Consider the following 24,251-nt stretch of genomic DNA (forward strand, 5'->3'; position numbering starts at 1 on the left):
AGTTTTACAAATCATTGTTTAAAGTAAATACATGTGGAGATGTATAGTTACTGTTAACTTCTGAAATAAGATAATGGTTTAGGGGCTTGGTCTTTTTCAGAAAAACTGCAGTGAAACCAGAAATTTGCAGCCATAATAATCACAAACACCAGAAAAAAACCAATGCACAACTTTGACCTGATAATATTATTCTCGCATGTTGTTCTCTTTATTTTCTTTGAAATGCATCCTTCAAAAATAATACTGCCCTAACCGAATCAATCTTTTGGGCATTAAGGCCCAGTTTGTTCTTTCTTTAGAAGGATTAGAAGCCACACAAATGTCTAAGATCAGTGCCCTCCCTCAACCTCTGCCTCTCCTTGTTGTTTTCCTGCAGGTGAAAAAGTGAACGGATGAGGTGGAGCACCCCTTCCTCTCACACATTCACACACACACACATCACCTTGCAACGCTCATCAGTGGGAGGAGGAGAGAGACTTGGGATTGTTTGTTGCCCGCAGGAGGAAATCAAGGTCAGTACACAGTGCGCGCACACACACACACACACACACACACACACACACTCGCAGGAGGGCCTGAGAGCAAACACAACAAATGGAGAGAGGGAGTGCCTGCTTTTGTGTTGGCTCTGGGGTCAAGTGAATGGATGTGATTTTAAATGTGACCAGCATCATTTTTATAAGAAAGAAAAAGCATAAAGCACGACAGTACCATCTATTTGTGTTGTTATAACAGTAAAAAGTGTTTTATAGGAGGGTCCGTCACAACTTTGTGCACAAACAACAGGAGGATATAGAAAAAATCCATTAAATCCTGTATATATATATATATATATATTTTGTACGAGATATTGAACAAACAAATCGACAGTTCCCACATGTCGCCTTGTGTCCTTTAAGCTTAATCCACTTTCCCTCCCTTTCCCGATGCCTTCTTTGTCCTTCCTTCTGTCCTTTATCCCATTTTTTTTAAAAAAGCATATACCCAGAGAAAATCTCTAATCAACACTTCCAAGCAAACGTTGGGCTGTCCAAGGTTTTTTTTTTCCTGTGAAGTCCACACACTGGGAAGATTTTGGATTTTAATTGCTTCCCCACAGATTGCTGCCTCACAGAGAAACTGGGTTAATTGCATAAGAAAAGGGAGCCACTTGTGACCTTCACCGAACGCTGCCAACTACGGTTAGTGCCGCGTGCATCATGTTGCAGGTTAATTCAGCCACAGCTATAAAAGGAGGTGATAGCCTGCGTGTCTACCTGTTTTTATATGAGCGTTGACGTTAGTTTCAAAAAAGCTTTTAAAGTGTCAGTCGTGAGAAGTCGTCCTGACAGGATCGTGGCTGCTGCCTAATTCCACATCCTACGTGTGTCAGCGACAGCAGCTTGAGGAATATGGAGTCCGTCACTGTAGAGACTGCTCTGCAGGTTGATGAGACTTATTGAAGCTACTCTAAGGAGAAGAGTAAATTGTATTCAGGAAATTTTAAAGTGTATCAATCCTTCATTCGATCCTTCCTTCAATTCTACCTTTGCTCCTTCCTTCCTACTTCCCATCTTTTATCCTTTCCTTCCTTCCTCACATATTTATATTCCAGTTTCTTCTGCCATCTTTCTTTCTCCCATTCTTTCCTACTACTTCCCATATTGTATTCATTTGTCCCTGCTATCAATCCTAGCCTTCATTTTATTGACTTACTGTTTTTATTCCATTCCCTTATCCTTTCTCCCTTCCTTCTTTCTTTTTGTTCCTTCCTAGAGTCTTTCCTTCCAGCATCTTTTTATTTCCTATGACCCTGATCGCAATCCTTCCTTCCTTCTTTACCATCTTTTCTTTCACCCCAGCAACTTTTTATTTGTTCCTTCCTATGCCCTTTCCTTCCCACTTTCTTCTTATATATTATTCCTTTGTCCCTCCTTGTTATCCATCCTCCATACCTATATTTTTTTTCCTCTTATCCCTGCTAGCCACCCCTTCTTTCTTATTATTTTTTCTTCCTCCCTCTTAATGCTCCGTCTTTGTAACTTCTCATACTTGTTTGTGCCTGCTATCCTTCCTTCCTTCATTACTTCCTTCAATATGCAATGTCATTTCTTCCATCCTTCCTGTTTTTTTGTCTCTTCATCCCATTCTTCCCTCTTTCTTGGCGCTGTTCTGATTTCTTCATTTCTAATCTGCTTCCTGGTGAATATGAACAGCCCACATGGAAACAATCATAGCTGGAGATTCGGTTGGGGCTGTGACATTCCCCCAGGACCTAAGCCTGGCACATGGTTCATGGTCAAATAGCTAAGAATAATACTACCTGTTATATCGGTAGAGAATCCCAGGACACTGTAAAGGACAATAAGGGTTGCCTGTTTTATGGCCGGGCAGTTGTGCATTTTCTTCATATAGCTATTCTTCATGAAAGGAGTTGCTCTAGGACTCAGAGGAATTTAATTGATTTCATCATACTTAGAGTAGAATATAGGATGGAGGAAATAACACAAACAGTCATGTGAAAAATGAAATACACTCCATGGAAATGGTTGACTTCTTCAACATTTAAACAACCCAACCTTTGAATAACAAATTTGACATTTTGTGGTCCATAAACAGAACCCTGCAGGAAATCTCTGATGTAGACCTGACATCTACAGTCTGGTTCTCTCTTTGCATGATGACACCAGGTCTTCGGACCAGACTTTGATTCAAGAAAAAGCCATAAAACAAGAAATGACATACATTTTAGTGGAATGGGAGGCATTTTGGAGAGCATGTTCTGTCCAAAATGAACATTAGAGCAAAATGAACATAAACGCAATGACCAGGCCCTTTGGAATAATGTGCTGTATAGTAAGATGAAGTCGTGTGGCCACACTTAAATTAGACATGACCTAAGACGTTTTTTCAGAGGAGGAACCTGATACAAACTGACACACAATGGTTGAGAAGTTATCGATTCAACTCAATCAATGAATTCTGCATCATATCAAACAGTGCTTGAAGATAACATGATGTCTTATGTTGGAATGTTGTAGTCCAACCAGTAGTGGACCATTCAATTGGATAAGCATGAAATGAACCTGTTGCAAATCAGCCAAGGAATTGTTCAAAAAGAAGACATGGAGGGTGATAGAGTGGACTGGTCAAAGCCCATGTTGAAATGTAGGAGGAGGATTTGAAATTTGGCAGTGCATTCAAGAAATCAGACATCTTTGAACTGAAGACTGAGGTTGTAATTTTGAGCAAGCCGATGTCAGGGACTGGTGGAAAACTACACAAACACATAAAGGAAGTTATTTCTGCTTTAGAGAGATATTTATTGTTGTAATAGTGGTTGAAATGCAACTTTTACTTGTGGTTTTGTTCATGTGCATCACCTTAATCCATAGGCACTGTCTGAAATATGTTGAAAAGTCAACCATTACCACGGGATGTACTGTTTCACATGACCGTAATGTTGAAATGCCACAATGCATATTCAATATAAACCCTGTTACCTTGATATCCACTGACCTTTAGGACCATCTATGCTGTAGCTAAACTGAATTACCAGTGTGCTGTATAAAAGAAGGACAGTAGTGTTATCTTGTATTGGCTGCACGGTCGTTCACACAGAGGAGCAGTAATGATAAAGCCTGAATTAATGATCAAAATATGGAAGGGCTAATTAAAAATAATAATGCAAGTTCCCATCAGCTTCAGCTATAGTTTGTGTTCCGTGCTAATTAGCAAATGTTAGCATGCTAGTATGAAAAAATGAAGATGGTGAACAAACAAAATCCTACTTGCAAAAAGTGTCACCATCTCACTGCGAGTGTGAGCTTAATGTTATTGTCCCCAAGCCAACAAGAAGAGATGCTACCATCATGCAGACTCTTTACATATTGCTTTTCTACACACGCCCACACCTGTGTCATTAAAAACAACTTTTTACCCGCTTATTCATGCAATTACTCACGCAATAATTACACACGCCAATCGTGTGGCAAACAGTCCATGTAATGATCATATCAAACATCAGAACTGGGTCAAATCTGATCGTAGTAACTTCAGCTGTGACGTGATTGTTGTTGCCAGATGCTGGTGTGAGTAATTCTGAAAATCCTCTCCTGGGGTATTCATGCACAGTCGTCCCTAGAGTTTTCACTCAGAATGGCATGACAAAACACCCAGCGAGCAGCAGTTTTATGGATGGAAGCATCTTGTTGAGAAAAATAGCCAGATTGGTTGGAGGTGATAGGAAGGCTATGGTAACCCGGATAACAAATGTCTTACAACTGTGGTGAGCAGAGTAGAAAACATCTCTGGAACGTTGGACCTCGGGGCAGGTGGGTTACAACAGCAGAGGACCATATGTTGGCGCTCGCTCAAGTCAGCCAAGAACAGAGCTATGAAACTGCAGTGGGCAAAGGCTGCTGCTGGTGGTGTGAGAGATGTTTCCTTGCCACACTTTGGCCCTTTAATGCCAGTCAGTCCAGAGTATTCTTTAGCCATGTGCATCAATTCATTGCCACAGTTTGCCATTTTATAACGACAACTTCCAGCAAGATAATGCATAAAAGCACAGGTTGTGTCCAATTGTTTTCATGAGTATGGCGAAGAGTTTAGTTAACTTCCATGGTCTCACAGTTTGAATCCAAGAGAACACCTTTGGGATGTGGTACAGCAAGAGATTTGCAGGACATATGTGAAACTGACAAATCTGAAAAATGATGTGGGGTAGTCATGTCAGCATGGAGCAGAACAACATCTTGTGGAATCTGTGCCGCAAACAAATAAGGCTGTTGGGAGACCAAAGGGACGCCTTATTAGCATGTTGTTCCAAAAAAACACTACTTAATGACTTTCTACCGTGTCATGCAGTAGCATACTTATTGCTGGAGTTATTCAGTGGTTAGTTTATGATCTTTTACTCATATCTCGGCAGGATCAAAAATTTGGTTTAAAGTTGGTACTTTGTAATTGTTTGGATATTGTTACCTTAAAAACAGCTCTGTCATTTGTGTCTGGGATATTAACACGAGAGCCATTTCATGTGAACCCAGGTGATTATTCTGAACAAATACTTTAACTAAAACCCATGTAAAAGACAAGAAGCCAAATCACTGAATCATTTGTGAATCATTTGTGAATCATTAGTGAATGTCAGTAATATCACTAAATTAATAATTTGGTCCTTGAGGGAATGAAGTGTTTGAAGTCAGATTCTCCTGTGGTTTTCTGTCTGTGTGAAAGCAGGCTCCCTGTCTGAAGGAGGACAACATTCAGTCTATCACATCAAACGCAGACTAATTGATATGCCAAATAAAGCTCTCCCTCCGCTGCACCTCCCTCCCTCACACACCCTCCATAATATGAATTTTAATAATAGCCAATGGAATATTGATGTGATCTCAATATGTCACTCCTCAACATATTGAGTAAGTGAAATGTGGCTCTCAGTGGGCCGGTGATAGCGATTGTATTACACTGTGATGAGCTTACTGAATTCTAGTCTCACATTTCTTGACTTAGTTTTGACTGTTATCTTTCAATGATGCAGTTCAACATCACAGAAAGAAGCTTGAAATCTGAGTTCATCCCTGTGCTGTCACAAAGTAGTTGAGTTGACTTCCAGTTAAATGAAATAGTCACTCAGCTAAGTAAGTGTTGATATGGTATTAATGCAATTTTGTGGCTGTTACGGCCACAATGGAATAGAATGAACAATAGAATGAACTCAAGCGGTTAGATGCTGCGTAAGGGCCCGGCCTCTATATTGGTTTGGCATTCAAATACCCAGGGTTACATTTCACAAGTAGAACATATTTTCATCCAACCAATACCTGTCAATGGCAACTGAGGTACATTTAGTTTAGGGAGAGGGTTAGGATTAGTCAGTCTCTGAGCCCATCAGCCTCTGGGGACAACAGCCTATATTTTGGAAAATATTTTTGAAGAAGTGAAGGCTCCCGGGCCCCAAAATCTTGTCCCTTGCCTACAGATTCTGCATATTCACATGCAGGACCTGCAGAGATTAGAAAAATATAGCATGGCAAATAAAATGAAGCATTTTTTGTTGTATTTATTGCACATACAGTACATTCACCTAATAGTAAATGCATATGAGTTAGCCGACTATGGAATATGGACTATGACTAGGAATTTGGCAGATGGAATACACGTATATTGGCATTGGATGTTGCTGGTTGTGTCCTATGGGAAGAGAGGGGGGTGATGATGACATCATCACTCCCAACTGCCTGCTGTCCTCATCTTTGTGTTTCCCAGTGGGGACTGAAGAGGTCAAAGTCCAGATGCTAAATATCACCCTTGCGCATACTTTACATAATTATGCACTCCATGTGAGTCAGGCATGGTTGCAATATGGGTAATTCAGCCTACAACTGTCAAGGTAAGGGAAAAAATTAGTTTACAATCAAAAACAACAGTTTACCTGTCTGAAGCAGGATTTAGACGCACACATATCAGAATCCTCCTGCATATGGTATTGGCTAATATCACTTCTGTCTCTGCATCAACTTCCGGGAGCATAAATCAGCCGCTGGCCGTCTATTGTGTGGAATACTGCTTGCATGCACTGCTGAACATAGAATAGAAGTGTATTATCGAGAGGCAAAAGGCCTCGTTTCTGGGACACGTGAACCACTGCAATGAAAGTGATGTGCCATCAGTTTTTTTTTCAAATATTGCTGAGATGTATTGTTTCGTCTGCAGATATGTTTTCGAGAGTGGGTGTACACTGAATCCATCCACAAGAGATTTGCAAAGGAAATGTGTGGAAATATATGGTGCACTTTAAACATTATCCAAACAAATTGAGTTCAGAGAGCTAAACCGAAGTCGACAGTCAAACAAAGTCTGCTACATCCCACTGTCGTGTAGATTATATTAAAACCTGCTGATGAAACTGTAGGAGAGAATCTACAGTGCAGCGAAATAGGTTTTCTCCCTCTCTGACTGAGCTTTGATCAGGAAATGTTTGGATGGCGAGATCCCTGAATAGCTCAGCCCCCTACAGCGGCCGTTTAGGAACTTGTCCCAAAACTGTCACCCTGGTTGATGAACAGTAGCACACCCCCCAGCACCACATCAGCCCCTTCCTCCATCATCTTTCAATGGCCCAGGTGCTCTTCTGTATTAGCGGCTCGCCCCCTGGAGCTGCCTGATTTGTATGTCCGGTTCGCCTGCCTCACGTGCGGATAAAACCGCAAGCCAGCCGTGTAATGAGGCACGCTGCATCATTGCGGGTTAGACAGTAGCTGGGGTCTTGTGCTACTGCAGCCTGCGATTTAATGAAGTACTACATGGAATTGTTTCTTTGATAGGTCCAGATACTGTGGGCGAGGTGAATTTTCACTGGAACTGGAAACAAAGTTTTCATTGTCAGACTAATGTTCCGTACTTTCTAGCATCTTGAGTGCTAAGGGAGCAATGTATTTGAAAAAAGAAGCTTGTAAAAATAAAAAAAAAGGTCTGCGAGATTAAGTCTACAGCTGGGTTATTTCAGTGTGTCAGATACAGGCAATTAAATGGATAGTTCACCCAAAAATGAAAAATGCACTCATTATCTACTCACCACTAGATGGAGGGGTGGGTGAAGTGTTTGAGTCCCCAAAACACTTTTAGAGTTTCAGGGGTAAACAGTGTTGCAGGCAAATCCAAATCAAACTACGATTGAAGTAACTGTCAACCACTTCTTCAAACAGAAATATCTGTATATATTTTTTTTAAATGTCTCCATACTGCTGCTGCGGTGTCATCCAAGTGTCAGTAAGCCCCAACATATAAATTCAAATTCGTTTTTAGCCTAAATGTCCTCTACGTCACTTCCTGTCTCTTTCTGCTGCTCCACCTCTTGCCTCAATAACGCAGAAGATTTGATTCTGTTGTAAACGCGCCTGTGCAGGGAACCTCCCGCTGCGTTGTGCATGTGTGAAAGGCAAACTCTGGGTAAACTCCGTAGCCAATTCTCCGGGATTTACCCGGAGGTCATGGCTGACCTCATTTACCCTGTATAAGTAAATGAGAAGAAACAACATGGTAAAAAGAAGCACAGAGTAAAGAAGCTGGATAAAAGGATTCCTTAATGGAGCAGTGCGTCCATATTTCAAATACTTCACCTCAAATTTTAACTGTAACTGAAATTAAAACAAAGTCTGTATGAGTTTAAATGAGTTACCTTCCACCACTGAACCTGTTAATTCAGCGCGGCAAGATTTCTCCGATCAATCCACAATTGGTTTAACTGAACAAAAGAGACAGGTTGGCTGAGAAATGTGTGATTATGTTTTATTTGTTTTCGTTCAGTTTAAAACAACCATTGATACAAGCTGCTCAAAATAATCACCTCACCGGAGGTACTGCATGACGATCACTTTGTTTAAAAAGAAACAAAACAAAAGAATAATGAGGAAGTATTTGCTCCACCTGTCTCATTGCTCAGGCGTCTGTGGCTTAAAGGAACCATAAATTCACACAGTTTCACATTAAATGCTGCAGCGCCCCTTCTTCCATTTTGGACTCTCTGGCTCTCCATTCCTGCAAAGGTCAGCACTGTCCAGATGGTTTCCTATTATTCAGTGGCAGAATTTACACTCTGATGTGAAAAAAAAAAAGATTACCAAAGATTTACACATTTAAATTGCTTCAACAACCTAATGAATTTGACATTTTAAAAGCTGGCGCAACTGGGCCAGACTGTCATCCTGTAAATTACAAATGTGCCAGCAGGTAATAATGACCGTAGGAAAGAAGGAATCCAGGTGATGCATTAACTGAAGCATCAAAGTCTGCATTGGGAGAAGGTTGAGATTTATGGGATGACATAACGTACGATATCCGTGAGGATTCTCAGTCATCCAGGTTATTGTGTCTTCAGGGGTTGCACAATTGACACTTGACGACGTTTCACCTCTCATCCAAGAGGCTTCTCCAGTTCTAACTGAGTAATAGGAGGCTTGATGTATTTAAATATCTGTTGTGTCTTTACCTGTGTTGAGAGTCCTTATGTAGAACAGGCAACACCCCCCCCCCACCAGTTCGTGGGCTGTTGGGGTCCTCTGAGTCAAGGTGTGAATGGCTGTTGATACGTTTAACCCTCTTAGTGTGTGGACCATTAGGATCACTGGGGTTGGGGTGTTGAGTAGTAAGGGAAGAGAACTTAGGTGGTTTGATTAGTGAAAAAATCCATCTTTGTCAACCTGGAAAAACCATCACTTAACAGAGGAGGTGGTTTAAGACACCAACTTTCAGCCACCTACAATGCTGACCTGTCTTCTCTGGCCAAAATATGTACACTACCATCCTCAAAAGAGGGCCCCTTGTCCTAGACATGTGATTGAACTGCTGATCCACGATCCATAACTAATAGTGCTATTTTTTTACCAAGATGGCAAAGTCCCAGCACACCTGCCACTGGTGTGCTCCAACAGGTCGCATCTGAGGTCCAACCAATAACTTGTAATCAGGCCATGTCGAAGAATGGCAGGAAAGCTGCTACTAAATGCAAACTTTCATGATTGCCTTCATTGCCCTGTAGAAACAGCTCCTTCTAAATTGATCCCATTACTGTTAATAATGGATCAGATTTTTATTTAGCTATTTTGTTACAAGGTTGTTCACACTAGTGTAGTTCTTTTTTAACAAAAGAGAAATGTTGTACCTGTCAGATAGTCCAAATATATTAGGCAATTAGGGGGCTGAAGTAAATGTTCTACTACTTACTTTGGTTGATTTTTAATTAGTCTTAGATATGGCATGGCTGCAGCACTAGTTCAGAGTCGGTGTGTTACAGGGGCTTAGATGAAAACATTTTTTAGTACTGATGAAAAGTGCTGGGCGATATGTCCAAAACTTACACTTTTGCTACTCAGTGAGGGTTTTGGTTTTAAACTATTTATCAGCAGAGAATGAAAAACAAATGTCTGTATCATGCAATAAGCATTACATAGAAATATATGGATATGCTGCTGTTGATGAAATGTATATTGCAATTATTGTTATTGATTTTTTTATTGACCAACCCTACCCAAGGATGGTCATGGGACACTGAACACTACGACCAAAACACAGGATGAAATTGGTCCCCACTTCCTTTACAAAGGTATGGATTTAGGTAAAAAGATATCTAATTGATTTAAATGCAAGAAATGAAGCAAAGCAAGAACATGTATTATTGCATCAAGTATTCCTTCTGTGCTAGTGTGCAATATTTTCAGTCATATTAGCCGTTCCCAATATCATCAATCGCAGAATATTAACTTTCATCCATCCAGAATAAAAGAAATACTGTGGGCAGGAGATGAGCAGCAAAGTGATGAGATGAACAAGAGAAATCCAATTATATGGGCATAATTACACATCAAACTTATGAACAACAATTATTATCAAACATTCATTTTGTCATCTCGTCAACCTTTGCCAGACGAGGATGCGGGCTGTCAAATTGTGTAGAGCTAATGCTTTTCAAACTTCAGAGAACAGCCAAGTTATTTCACAATAACGCACTGGAAATGTCCTGGTGGCTCCGTAATTAGGTTCTGGTTAATGCCGTCTCGAAAAAGGCTTTAGACGTTGTGTTTTCATGGAGAGGGATTTCATTTGAATACAGCAATGGCCTTTTACATACTCGTGAATCTGTTCAGCGTTTGCGGTTTTGATACATTTTCTGGCTTCACAAATGCAACAACCATCAGGTTATAAAACACCAGGTATTAATCATTGTTAACCTGGAACGGTGGATAAGGTAAAGCATTGATTGCGAATGGAAGGCGGCTGGCCTATTTCAGAGTTCCTCACATTCTACTCCACTCTCTGTACTTTCTGTCTCACCCTGCTGGAAAAAGCCCAGAGACCTTCTGTGGGAGACTTGGTTGCTTGACAGTCGTTTTAAAAATAGAGCCATTGATGCTTCTCGCTGTGAAGACACTTGAATGGAACTTTGTTTAACGCTGGCATTTGCATCTAGCGCACTTTGATTGTTCAACCGTCGTGGTCTCGCGATCGGAACATGAGTCATCACTGTACTTGAGATGGTTTGCATGCGGCACAATAGCCATGGACACAGAGAGTACAATGTTGTGCAGCCCACGCAACCTATTGAGTTGAGTTTTGTGTAACAGTGTGTGTAGCTGTAGACAGTAACAGTTGAAAAGTCGTTTGTTTTCTCATATGACTCATATCTACAGTATCTTCATAACGTCTAATGTGTTTAATACGTCTGATGTGTTGGAACTGATACGTGCGATCAGCTTTCATCTACATCTTTATATTAGGGATCCTCATGTATGGATTTCTTATTGAATTATGAGCCATTGTTCATGTGTGCTATGTTGTAGTGGTATCAGATGTCACATATGGAGGCAATCTCTGTTGAGCTTGTGGTGGGGTCCGGAACAGAGTAACTGTGTGTTGACCTGAACAATAAACTGGACTGATCAAGACACTCCACTTTATATGAAGGGCTAGTCTTTCTCTTAAGGAGACCGAGGTCTTTTGAACTGCAGGGGGCGCTCCTGAAGACCTTTCATGACTTTGGTGGAATCAGCCATCTTCTTTGTGGTGTGCTGGGACAGCAGCATCTCAACTGCTGACAAGAGACTGGACAGACTGATAAGGACGGCCAACTCGGCCCTGGGATACCCCCTCGGCCCAGTGGAGGTGGTGGTCCAGATGAGAATGATAGCTAAGCAGTCATCTCTTATGGAGAACCAGTCCCCCCCCCCCTTACAAGGTTAGGGTTGCTACAACACAGCAAATGTTTCCTTTGTGGGACTAATAAAGAATTATCTTATCTCAACAAGGCAATATCAATAGAAATAGGTTTTTCCACTAAAGATCACCATGGAATTCGGTATGGACATCATCTGAGTTAGGCAGAATTTCACTTTTATAGATTCTTTGGTTCATGCTACATGATCTGCAGACCACAGTGTTGATATACGATTATTTAGCAAGTCCCCTGATATGTTCATTGACGACAACTTTGAAATGTTTGCTTGCCACTCAATGAACGTGGCTAACTACGGAATAGTTCAGGTTATAAAAGGATTGTGATTATGAATAATAAACTATGGCTAAAGGTATGGTAATGGCAGTATAAAAAGGTTATAAATGTTAAGGTTAGGTCGTGCTTACAGTTATTAAAATGTGAGCATTAGTTCAACGTCAGTGGCAGAACACATTTCTGAGCTTATTCATGAAAGTAAGTGAGTTACATGCCCATCAAACACACCCTGATACACCCCCTAGAGGGGAGGTCGTTTATTTGGAATGTTGTTCCAAGCAGGTGAGGAATAAGAAGTGCTTATTGCTCTTCCAAATGCTGTTCCAACTGAAGGCAGAGTGAAAAGCCATGTTCCGGTGGTCTCCACAGGGAAGACATTCATAGTTTTGTAATGTTTGTCTGAGCCCGTTTGCCTCTCTGACACAAGCACACTGTCAGCCTGACCTTCAGGACACAACATGTCCTACACTGGCCCTAAATGCACTAAAGTCATGAGGCTGAGAGTCGCTCAATGTTAATGTAATTCCTCCAGACACCAAGGAATCATTAAAACCACTGGATTAAATCACAGGACATTTGTTGTGAGGGCGTATCGACTGTGTGGTCCCCAGAGGATCAAATCCTAAGATTTATCGTAACCGCCCGTTTAGCGCCACCCTGAGGCCAAAATCTTGAAATGTAAAATGCCTACTGCAATAACAATTTACTCTGAACAATAGCGGTCTGTGCAACAAGGATTCTTTGTTTGGATAAACCATAGGCTTCCTCTTGAGGTTTGTCACCCTGACGAGAATCAATCCCTCTTTACTCATGTGCAGTTTCACCAGTCAAATGTATATTTGCTTTCATATATTCACTTATTGAAATCGTACTACTTTTCAGCTGCAAAAACTATTCCATTTAAACGCTTAATCTTAAGTGTTTTTTCTCTCTCTACATCTCCATAAGGGACCTCCTTTTGCAAACAACATGCAAGATGTTTCAATTCATCTTTGTAGATGCAGCCTGAAGCAGCACATGCAATCAATATAAAATGGGGGCATTCACTGACATTGCACTGCTGTCTTGGGAACATTTTAGCAAAATAGCTTCATGAGAGTTTGTGTTAAGCTAATAGTGCAATGAGGGTAACAACTTATTTAGTTTCCACTTAATCTCCCTCTAAGACTCCCAGGATGGTTAATTGCACTGTATACAAAGATTGTGTGCACATGAAATGAACTACAGACTGATACTGCATCACAGTATTATCTGAAATTAGCCTGGGCCTAATCAGAAGTGATAATTCTCAAAAAAACACTGAGAGATGATTTTATAAATACTGCTCGGAGCAGCAGGTGATCATTGAGATCCCATGCTGTGACATATGTAACACGGGGATTCAGAGCAAACTGACTGCGACACTGACATTTTTCAATGTGATTAATTACGCTCCTGCAAAGCTGTATCATTACAAGTAAATGGAGATTAACAATAAACAATTACCTTCAATGAAAGAATCTTGCAGAGGCTGCAGGGTTATGAATATACGTAAAGATTAATACCAATTAAGGCAAGATGTTGAATTATTAATACTTTTAATTGAGTTTAACGTGTGACAATTTGCAAAAAGAGGTGAAATCTGAGCGTTGTGTGAAAATCTTGTTACATGTTCTTGATAAAAAGGTTTTCAGGGGGGGGTCTTAGTTCTTGGGTGTTTTTATCGTTCCATAAATCAGAAAATACTCTCTACAGCCATAGAAAAAAAACATTTGCGGCATGTTATTTGGGAATAAAATGTTCTATAAATCAAGCTATGAATGAAATATGAGCAGACTCCTCAGTAAAAACCTTCAAAATGTAGAAAGGAATGAAAGAGGCAAGTTTGTTCTATGTAAGTGTTACTGAACTGAAGTAGATATTTCGGGATCTGTGTATGAGAAAAAAACTCATTTAGAAAAAACCTCTGAAAAGATATGTATTGTTATTGATATCTACAGTTGTAAAAAGACAAAGTGCAGAAAAACAAAGACCTAAATGCATGTTTGGGTGTTGTTCTTTTCCAATAGTCTGTGGTTTTGCCTGAACTCTTTCTTCAGTTTTCTTTAAGCTAAATAAAATATAATAGCGATCTGTGTGGTGGTGCTCATGAAAGTGTAGAAAATCCACTGAAACACGGTTTTTCCCAGTTCAAAAGAAGAAAAAAAAATCCACTGGTCTTTTTTTAGAATGCGGCTGAGCGACTGCTGACAAAGCTTTTCATGTTTTATTGATCAAAGATGCAATTGATTGACGGATGCATATTCTCCCATCTAATTAACTGATGACATACATTGTACTGCCAGACAACCACAGTCCCACATCATGCAAATGTGGAGCAACTCTTCATTTGCCTCATCAGACGAGCTCACTCGGTGCTGATGCTAAATATAGAGCCGGCCCCGTTTCTTCATTCGTGCCTCTCCTGGGTGTTTGCGGTATTTTTGCACATCAGCATCTTGTTATTGCCCTCAGCAGCTGGTTTGCAGCGTTCTGCAAACAGAATGCAGCGTGTTATCAACAAACACCGCGGTGTCATCAGGGAGCGGCAAAAAGGCATTCAGTCATATCGCTCTGACTGACGGCTTCGTGACTGACGGCACCAGGAATGGTTAATTGAATATTTTATGTGTGTTCTGAAGAAGCTAACGCGATGCGACAGACTCCGCAGCTTGTCATTTAGAGGCCATTTAGTTCCAAATGCCGATAAAGGATTTATTTCACATAATACAATCCAGTTCATCCTATTAAAGTATAAATAAAACATTTGACCAAGTAGAAAATGACCCAGCAATAGTTTAGTTCCAAAAACGTCATTATCAGACTCTTGTTAAATCCTGTTATTCGTTCACTTTGCAGATTTGTTTAGTCTTTAATTAGAATTTTGATTAATATTTGATTAATCCATTATTGATTTGTCGGTTATATCACATAAGCAGATTCAACCCCATTTTCTAGAGCAGTGGTTCCCAAGGGGTCGTTCGCCAACACGGGGTCATAACACATGACATGACACATGGGTCATGAGATTATAGACCGTGGGAGGAAGTAAAAAACAAATAATACAAACATCAGGACTTTAATCTTTTCATTTTCTCTGTGAAATTCTGGATTTACATAATCATGCCTCATTTACATCAGTGTCAGTCCAGACTTATATAATGTAATTTATGCGCTCACATGGACAACATTGATGCTTCACATGCATCTTCTCTAGATCTGTACAATCACCATCTATTAACTTAAATGTCTCACAACAAATTACACAAACCTTTGTCATTCTGTGGAGCCCATCGAGAATCTTTCATCTCATCACCTTCACACTTGCCGTTTGTTTCGTTAAGGACCCAAGGGAGTAGAGTCTCGAAATCGGTGCAAATTGCACATGATGCGTTCCATATTAATAAAGTTTTTTATTAACAGCCGGGCGGAGCTCTGTAGCAGCAGCGGCTGGGAATCGTCAATGACAAGTGACATTGTCGTTTATGATAACCGGCATGTTTACGACTACGACAACTGATTCTCCGGTTCGTGGTTCTGTGTACTGAGTCGAGCTTCACTGAGTAAACAGGTGAACAGCACTTTGTGTTCCTGCAGCCGCTGCTAAATTACTACAGGTCGCTTTTTACAGTTTCAGACAGAAAACTGCAACCAGAAGTAAACAGCCCATTCCGTAGAGACGGGTTTAGAACGGGCACTGCACTAGTAATTTCAAGGTTGGCACCAAATGTGAAATTTGGTCGCAATTTCGTCTCCTCTTCTGTTTTATGGTGTTAAATAATGAGCAGACGAGTGTGTAAGCGGAGGTTAGGTTAGGAGGTTATGATTACCTTTGGATATAAAATCTCAGAATTTAGACCTGCTAGATATTTTTATGCATTTTGTCATAATTAACACTGTAATTCTCAAGTTTTGGCCCAAAATCTTTTGGGGGGACTTCGCAGTTGCCTTTTATCTCTATATTTTAATCGGTTCATCTTTGAGTCAAAAAGATCATTTTTGCACAGATCGGAGAAATTCCCTCAAGAGATATCATCCTCATGACAATGGGACAGACGGACACCCTAAAAACATAATTCTGGTCCCGGCTGTCACAGGCACGGAGGCATAATAAAACAATCTGCAGCCCCATTTGGATGGATTGAACGTTTTACTGCAAGGTGGAGGATGAAATATTTCAACCATCGTAAAATGTAAGTCTGGGGTCTTGGCTAGACGTGAACATTCACCAGGACAGAGCCAGACGCCTCAGTGAGGGAGGGGTGGGAGAGTCGATGTCATCCATTGTAATCCTGAATCACAGTGGCCCAGGCAAACAGAGCAGACATGAAATACTTATTGTTATTGTTCCGTGTGTTCGGCGAAAATTGAAATGAGGGATCATATGTTGCCTGAGAACAGAGTTGTAAAACCCTGTTTCAGAGTGATGTGAACAGCTGTGCAAACTTCAAACTTGTGAATTTATGCGCCAAAACAGCCGTCCTCAAGCATCTATCAATTTCCTTTCCTTTCTTGTTTACAGTCTGCACAGTGTGAACTGTTTTTGGCGTCCGGAGGATACTCCAGATCTAAGCTTTGTGGGAGACTGAAAAATGTCCACAATACAAGAATACAAGTTGGCAGACATGTATCCTGTGGAGTTGTTTTTTAAGAACGTTGTGCGTCACAAACAAAGCTCAGCAGAGACAACATAATTACCACCTACCATCCGAGGTACAGCCATTGGAGCCAACAGGCTGAAACCTTTCATTCTTTCACATGAAGTCTATTCGGCTCAGGAGACTACTAGAATCTGCTTCTTCTAAAATAAAGAAAGGCGTCGTCACATCAATTCAGACAGATGATTCAAATTCAAGTGAGCATCACCGGAATATACTCAATCCTACTCATGATTGTCTTGTTCTCATAGTAGACACGAGAAAGAAAAGGGAAGTGGTCTGGGTTTGGTGGAAATCATTGCTGTAGATTATGTACAACTAACCATTAAAGCAACCAGTGAACCAAACTCTAATCTCCTCTGCGGAGGAAATCAAAATATAGTTTCTTTGCTTTTGTAGAAAATGACCCTGAACACAACAACCCAAACTAGAAGCACTGAGCCCTTTTTGTTTTCAGCCCGAGGTCTTCTCATCATTATTGGGTGTGGTTGTGCAAAAGAAGTGACTGAGCATTACTGACACAAAGAGAAATCTTGAATCCCTGGCTGTCTGCAAACACACATTTTCCACTTGTTAATTTATGTTTGCAATAATTACGGTGAGTGTTTTAACGGAAGATTTTTAAAAAAAGAGTAGATACAAAGATGAAAGACGTATGAGGGAGGAGGATGGGGACTACTTTTTTTTTTTGCCCGTTGAGTCCGGTGTTGAATGAGGCCTTTTTCTGTGTTTTCAGATGTCGGCATCAAAATGTGACAACTTGCCTCATCATGTGTGATTAACCATGACAGGAAGCAGAGTCTGGTGGCGGGCTGTCACACGGAGGCACTTAGCGAGTGAGATCAGTCCACAGGCATTGGCAGCTTTATTTACAAGTTAGCACCGTGACTGCAGACCAACTTACAGCGAATCCAGCCATTACTCAACTCAAAGCACTTAATCCATAAATGTGACAGGACTTAACCTTAATTATAGCCTGTGTGTTTTTTTTCTCTTCTGAACAAATAATGAATGGCCTTTGAGTTAATAAGCTTTATAAATGCATTGACATTAATACAAAAAAAAATCTCTGATGACAAATGCATGGACTTGTAGATGTGAACACATCAAAATAAAATCCAAAAGATTTGAACCTCTTTTTAAGCAGTTGTCATGGAGATGCTTTTAATGTGCCAGCATCATATTGACGTGTAACACACAGGACGTTTTAATAATCCAGAAATGTTCTCTAAATGTGACGTGTGAAAATGCAACACTTGAAACGCCACAATAATGTGACTGCACGTTATATTTACTGCAGTTTTGACCTTATGGTGATTTCTCAGAAGCAAAAAAAAAATGGAATGAAACAGACTTGGCCATGAGTGGCGATATTAGAAAGACGGGTCCACCATGTATTCACACTGTATAGACTAACCTTTCAAAATGCCATGCTTTGTCATCAAGGACCGACCCTACACCACCGCAGCACCACCTACGTACGTGAACGGTTCTTCTGCTGAGGTGAAAGTACCTGAAGACACAAAAAGAAAAAAAAGGCAGAGATGTGATCATATTGGTGATATTCAGCTCTTTGAAGGGGGCCACATCGTATGGCCCTGTTCCTCTCCGAGAGCCATTCAGCATTAATTGGGTGGGGCGACTCGGTTTACTTGTGACATAACCAGGGTAATGATATGATAATTTCAATCAGAACCGACTTTAACCTAGTCCACACGTGCAAAAAAAAAAGAAATTGGTGGGATGTCTTGCAGCACTAAATTACTGAAGTTCAATTATCTGCATTGTGGACATCAATGCCCTTTCTTTGCCATGTCAAAGCAGTGTTTCTCGTTAATTATCTAGTCTGTGGCGGCCCACCATTTTCTCATTTGTCCTGCCGCAGTGTTTTACACTTCTAATAACACAAGAGGTCTCTGATCTGGTGTTTCGCTTCGCTGCTGCATTGTCTAGCCGTGTGCAGTGCCATCGTCACAATCCGAATCTCGAGAACCTGTCACACTTTTCTCTGCATGACTTTCAAATGTGCACGAGGAAGTGAAAAATTATTGGATCCGCCCATTTATTTGGATTCCCACCTAAATTGAGTTTTTTCCTGACCTGCACTGTGCACTTCCAGTAATCTTTGCGTAAACCTAACACAATTGAACACAACCTACTTTGCAGAAGTAGTAAGACTTAATATTGGGTTTATTATGAGCTCAACCACATGCTGATTATGTTAAATGGCTTCACACAGACAAAAAATCCTGATAGAAATAATGTGATTGGTTGATCAATGAGGCAAGAACTATCTAAAATCAATGTAAGAATTGAGGGGGGAGAAGTCCCCCTTCACTTGTCTTCTCAGTGATCCTTTGTTCTCACTGTTCACGTGAAAAGGGAGTGGCGTGACTTTCCAAGGAGTTGTTGGAAAGAGGCAGATTGATGGTGAACGTCACATCACCTTGGCTAGATAGATGTTGCTCACATTGATGCTGGAATGGGCAGAACGTGCCCAAACTGATCCCCATTCAGTTGCATCTATTGCATTTGAGCGAAATATCACAGGAACATAACACTGCGGCTTTGCATGACATGTGTGATGGGTGATAAAATGTTTTGGATGTAATCCAGCTTACAATTTACATCCCGCATGCAGAGAGCGAGTACATTACAACCTGGCAGCAGACAAACATGTGCTTCGGGCTCAGGCTCTTTATGTAAGCCTCATCTCAACATCCACTCACAACAGATTTTGCAACAACAAAGAATTTTGGAATTTAAAGTGCGTTATTACTCTTGCATACATTATGCATAGCCCCTGTGTACTTGTCATCAACTCAAATATTCCATCTTTTGTGAGGCACTAGAGGGCTCAACTAACACAGTAAATTACTGTATGCAGCTTCATAATATATCGTGCATGCAAATGAGACTATAAATACACCGACTCATCTCTCAGATGCATCACTCTCGCGGGGTGTTAAACACTGAGCTGCGACACACTATAGGCCTCTCGCTGTATCGTAGCTTCTCGCCACGAACAAACTTATAGTTCTGTCACGCGCTGTTAGAAGTTCTGCCCAACAAAGGCATGCGGCGGTAACCACGGAGGCTGAGATACAGAGGGTTTGGCGTTTCCACGCTGGTCAGCAAACTTTTTTACAGGCGACACGGTCGTATTTTTAGTTATTTTTAGGTTGGATATTTAAAAAGAGAAGAATTCATTGGCATAGAACCTGAATATTACATAACTAGTGCAGAGACTGCACTTTACATGGTCTTGAGGGAATGTAAGGAAACAAGGGTTTTCAATCTCTATGTCTGTCTGCATGCTATTAATGTTTATGCCGAAATAATTTGCCATATGGAAATGTGATTAGAAAAAGGTTAAACCAAAGTGCTTGAATTCGAACACAAGCAAAGACAGCAGTACTAATACTACTTAGTCCAATCTTGATGGAGAGGAAAAACAAAACCCCATAGCCTCTGCTAACCTTAAGGGGTGGTGCTTGGGTAGAGCATGCAGGAGGCAGGACGTGAACGGAAATCCCATTTTATTTACGTCACATCGTCACTGCCTTCAAAAGCTCTCAAATCTCGTCCTTCCACGTTGACATCTTTCTTCGGTATCTTCTTTATATCTGGCACCTCTTTTTCATCCCGAGATATATATATATTTTTTTCTTTGTCACGTCTGTTGCGTGTTAGAAATGTGATCAACACCCCGACCTGCTTGCTGTAAATTTCTCACATGGGCTCACTCAGCCAGCCATTCTCCGGACATTGTAAGAAGGGGGAGGCAGATAAAGGTTAAATAATGTCCAGAGCAGCTGACGCTTGCGTTCTCACATACAGCCCCTCTGGATTATTTCAGGAAAGTGGCTGCAGTTCAGTGCATGTCTTATATATTTTACCAAGTGGAAACAGACAAACTGTGAAAATCTCCTTTTTGAATTAGCTCAATAAGTTGTTTTTGTGAATTAAACGACACTGCCGGATGTGTAGTCGTGTCGCTTGTGGTCTGTTGACACTGCTGCAGTTCTTACCAGGTGATGTTGTAGCTGTCAGAAACGCTCAGGAATAAACCCTAACCCTTTGACATTTTGTAAGCTGACGTGAACATTCTTTTTCCACCCCGCTGCTCGTAATTATGAAGGATGTGATGTGAATGTGGCATTAGCTGTCTTCCAGGCTGTTTCTCTGTGGCAAAGGGCAGTAAACAAACTGCAGCTCTGTATTTCGCACCATTTTGTTGTGTAGTTTTCACTAAAATGTTGAAATGAAGGATGTGAACTTAACTTTAATCCAATATATATGCATGCGTTGTGCACTTTAATGTACACAGAAGAGTAATCCACACGTGTGTCTATCTCAGCAGAGCGTAGCATTTTCAAATTCACATACATTCATCACCTATTAAAGCTGCTAAATCCAATTCTAAAATACATGCTTTCAAATACCACATCCGTGACTGCTCTGCGTCCGAGCACCCCACTCCAGCTGTTGTACTGCACCCCCCCCCCCCCACTCTGTGTTCTCAAGGGAGTAAGAGCAGTGAGACTGGCTGCACCGTGATAATGATTAAATGGCTGGTGCCTTGAGCCGAGGTAACATTAATTCTTTTCAAACAGATTTTGCTCAAACGCAGATGAATTATGTAGCATAGGCCCGCTCAAGCAAACCGCACGACGTGTCAGCCACGATGCGGAGCTAAAGATAGAGGCAACAACTGGTCAGGTCCCCCTCCCCTGCGCGGGGGCCTACGGTGTTGTAGAAAACACTGTAGGTTCAATGCAGAGGCGGATCGAGAAGCCACAGCAGCACGTTTAATAGCGTGCCAAGCTGTCATCTGTCGTTAGAGCACAGATTATGCATATAGCAATGTAACTCCGAAAGAATGCCTCTGGAGGCAGTGAGAGAACTGGTGTGAATCATTAAAATGTATTGGCACTGGACCATTTGCACTAGGAAAATAGCAGCGGGTGAGACTGTGTGTTACATTCTTCACACCAGCACACAAGGTAAGATTAAAGTCGAGAGCGGAAGAAAAGGAAACTGCTTTGCGTCCGAGAATCTTTGAAACTTTCCTGAAGTTTGCTTCCTTTATTGCAAACTCACTGTTCAATTCTCATCCAGCTGCACGTCTCATGTTTGCACCACTGGGCTGAGCCAGATGTCCGTCTCAAGCCAGCTGAGCTTTGGTTTTAAATGTGACGCGTCGCTCGCGGTGACGTGCTGAGCTATGAGAGCGCCTTTCTATTGTGCCAGCACTTTGATGTTGTCTTTAACATCAGGCTCAGTAGTTTAAGGTGACTCTAAGGAGTGTTGCCTTTCTGAAGACATCGTTCATTTGCATTCAAAGGGACCACCGGTCCTCCCGTCCAGCGCTTGGATCAAAACACTGCCAACAGCAGGGCAGAGCGACGTGCTTGGCATTCTTTCTAGACCGCTAGTCTTTGAGATGCCTCATTTGCAGCTTAGGTGTCATGTGCAAATCCCTCCAGATAGACAATGCCATGGCATACTAGTGAGCAACGCGTCATTTTTTATTATGTAAGGTCTATAGGCAGAGGAGGATTTGATGTTATTTGGAGGGACAGGTAATGGTAAAGGAGGGAAAGAGTATGTATGGAGGCTGTGTGGAGACTTTGGGAAAGACGGGACAAAGTGAATGGGAACCTGTGGATTTTCCTCCCTGCGGAAGTGTGGTGTAGTGTAGTCGTGTCAATTCAGTACTCTTAGTTAGTACGACTTAAGTGTGGGAAAGCAGTCGTCTCATGTCCACTGCCTCTGGACGAGCTTTGTCAAGGCTGGGGAAATCAAGTTTCATCACCCGATTTGTGGCTTGTTGTCAGACTTTAAACAGGAAGTCTGCGTTTCATGGGTGTTGGCCAGACAAGGAGAGTCAAATAAAATACATAACTGAATTGCATTATGGGAAGTATAGGATCCAATATTGTTTGTGGAGGTTGGCCCACATTCGGGAGTAAAAGTCGTCATACCTTGGCCTCTGCTGCATGTTCTAGCCACATGAGTGGTTTGCTAATTAGCAAATATTAGCAGGTTGACACATTGTAATAAGATTGTGAACATGCAATTATATCTAATTAACAATAGCATGTACTGTCATTGTGAGCATATAAGCATGCTGACATTATCATTTAGCTTAAAGCATCACTGTTGCTAAGGCCTCACCGATAGCAGAATGGCTGCAAATGTACCGCCACTGGCTAAAAAAAAATGAAATCTATATAATCAATGAATCTTATCATGTAGGAACTATTTGCTCAAATGGCACCAGGTTTCACTCTGCAACAAACTGCACCTCATGAATAACCCAAGAAATTGAACAAATTGAGACCATTGATCTTATGTGGGAACAAAGTTCGCACGAGGACCAACCACCTCGAAATAATGCATGAACACTCACAAGCTAGAGGAGCCGAGTGGTGTTTTTCTTGTTCCTCCCAGTCTGATGACATTGTGTGAATGCAGCATTAAGTGCAGCCCCACAGAGCTGCTAGAATGGCTGTAGACTCTTTTAGAGTACATTTAATAATACATATGTAGTCGCTGGGAAACCAAATTGTGAAGCAAAAAATAAGACAGATTTTACATTACGTACAGTGAAAATATTTGAAGGCAAATGTTGCTGTGTTGTTGTTTGGAGAGCGTTTACAGTCGGCAGAGCAGGCCTCTTTTCTCTAGCAGATCAAAAATACCCAGCAATGTAAACACCATCCACACAAACATTCTTGTAATTAGCCATGTTTGATTGGTCCCTGTTGGACTTAATCGTCTTGGCTGTGACCAACTGAATATTGATAGAATGATAAATTGGTGCTTGAGCCTTCAGCAGATTTTATGGACACAGCCGCACTGTACATCCAGTTGCAATAAATACATTTCATGGCCTGCTGTTTTATAGAGCCTTTATGTGTCTGTGCATGAATAAGTGGCCAACACGTGCACATCAATTTACGTGGCCTGCTTCTTTTAAATGCACCCGATAACTTCTATGCATGGAAAGTAAAAACAATCTAACTCCAGGGGAACAGCCAACTCCTTGCTGTCTCCTTGGGGGAAGTCCAGTTGAGGCTTTGGATTTGGGTCAGATGTGTTTTCTGTGGCTCAGACCAACTAAAACTGACCATGAGAAGCAACAGTGTGTGTTTGTTTGTGTTTACTATGAGGGGATGTATGTTTCTCATATGGAAGCCTAATTGATATGCTGTATTATGCTGACGCTTTGTTTCCGTACACATCTGTGTCTGGTTCACAGTTTGCATTTGAATGGCTTAGAAGCAGTTTCATTCTGCAACTCATGATGTTCACATACTGTTGTGAGTGAATCCTTAACACAAATGCCTGATGGGATACTGGCTCTGAGATGGAGCTCATCACTAACACTGGACACACAGCTTAAACGATTTATTGGCGTCCTCCATCCAACTTGATTGATCCCTTAAAAGAGTACATAAATGACAGGACGCGCTCTTGATTGATTGCCTTGGTGCAACTTCTTGCAAATAAAGCGACTGCCCAGCTTAATTTGCCTTGAGGCACTCAGGAAATCACTTCTTATTTAAGTTATCTGA

The 24,251-nt window shown here is 41.2% G+C and overlaps 1 protein-coding gene across 1 annotated transcript in view; it reads left to right on the forward strand.

Annotated features, from left to right (window-relative positions):
- Window positions 1–24,251, forward strand: part of LOC118117018 (leucine-rich repeat and fibronectin type-III domain-containing protein 2) — a 142,149-nt gene that overhangs the window by 46,391 nt on the left and 71,507 nt on the right. Inside the window, exon 2 of the mRNA XM_035169041.2 lies at window positions 377–512. The gene's annotated coding sequence lies outside the window, so the exon portion shown is untranslated. The remainder of the gene's footprint in view (window positions 1–376; window positions 513–24,251) is intronic.

This window comes from Hippoglossus stenolepis, chromosome 10, assembly GCF_022539355.2.
Source record: "Hippoglossus stenolepis isolate QCI-W04-F060 chromosome 10, HSTE1.2, whole genome shotgun sequence".
In the NCBI taxonomy this organism is placed as follows: domain Eukaryota; kingdom Metazoa; phylum Chordata; class Actinopteri; order Pleuronectiformes; family Pleuronectidae; genus Hippoglossus; species Hippoglossus stenolepis.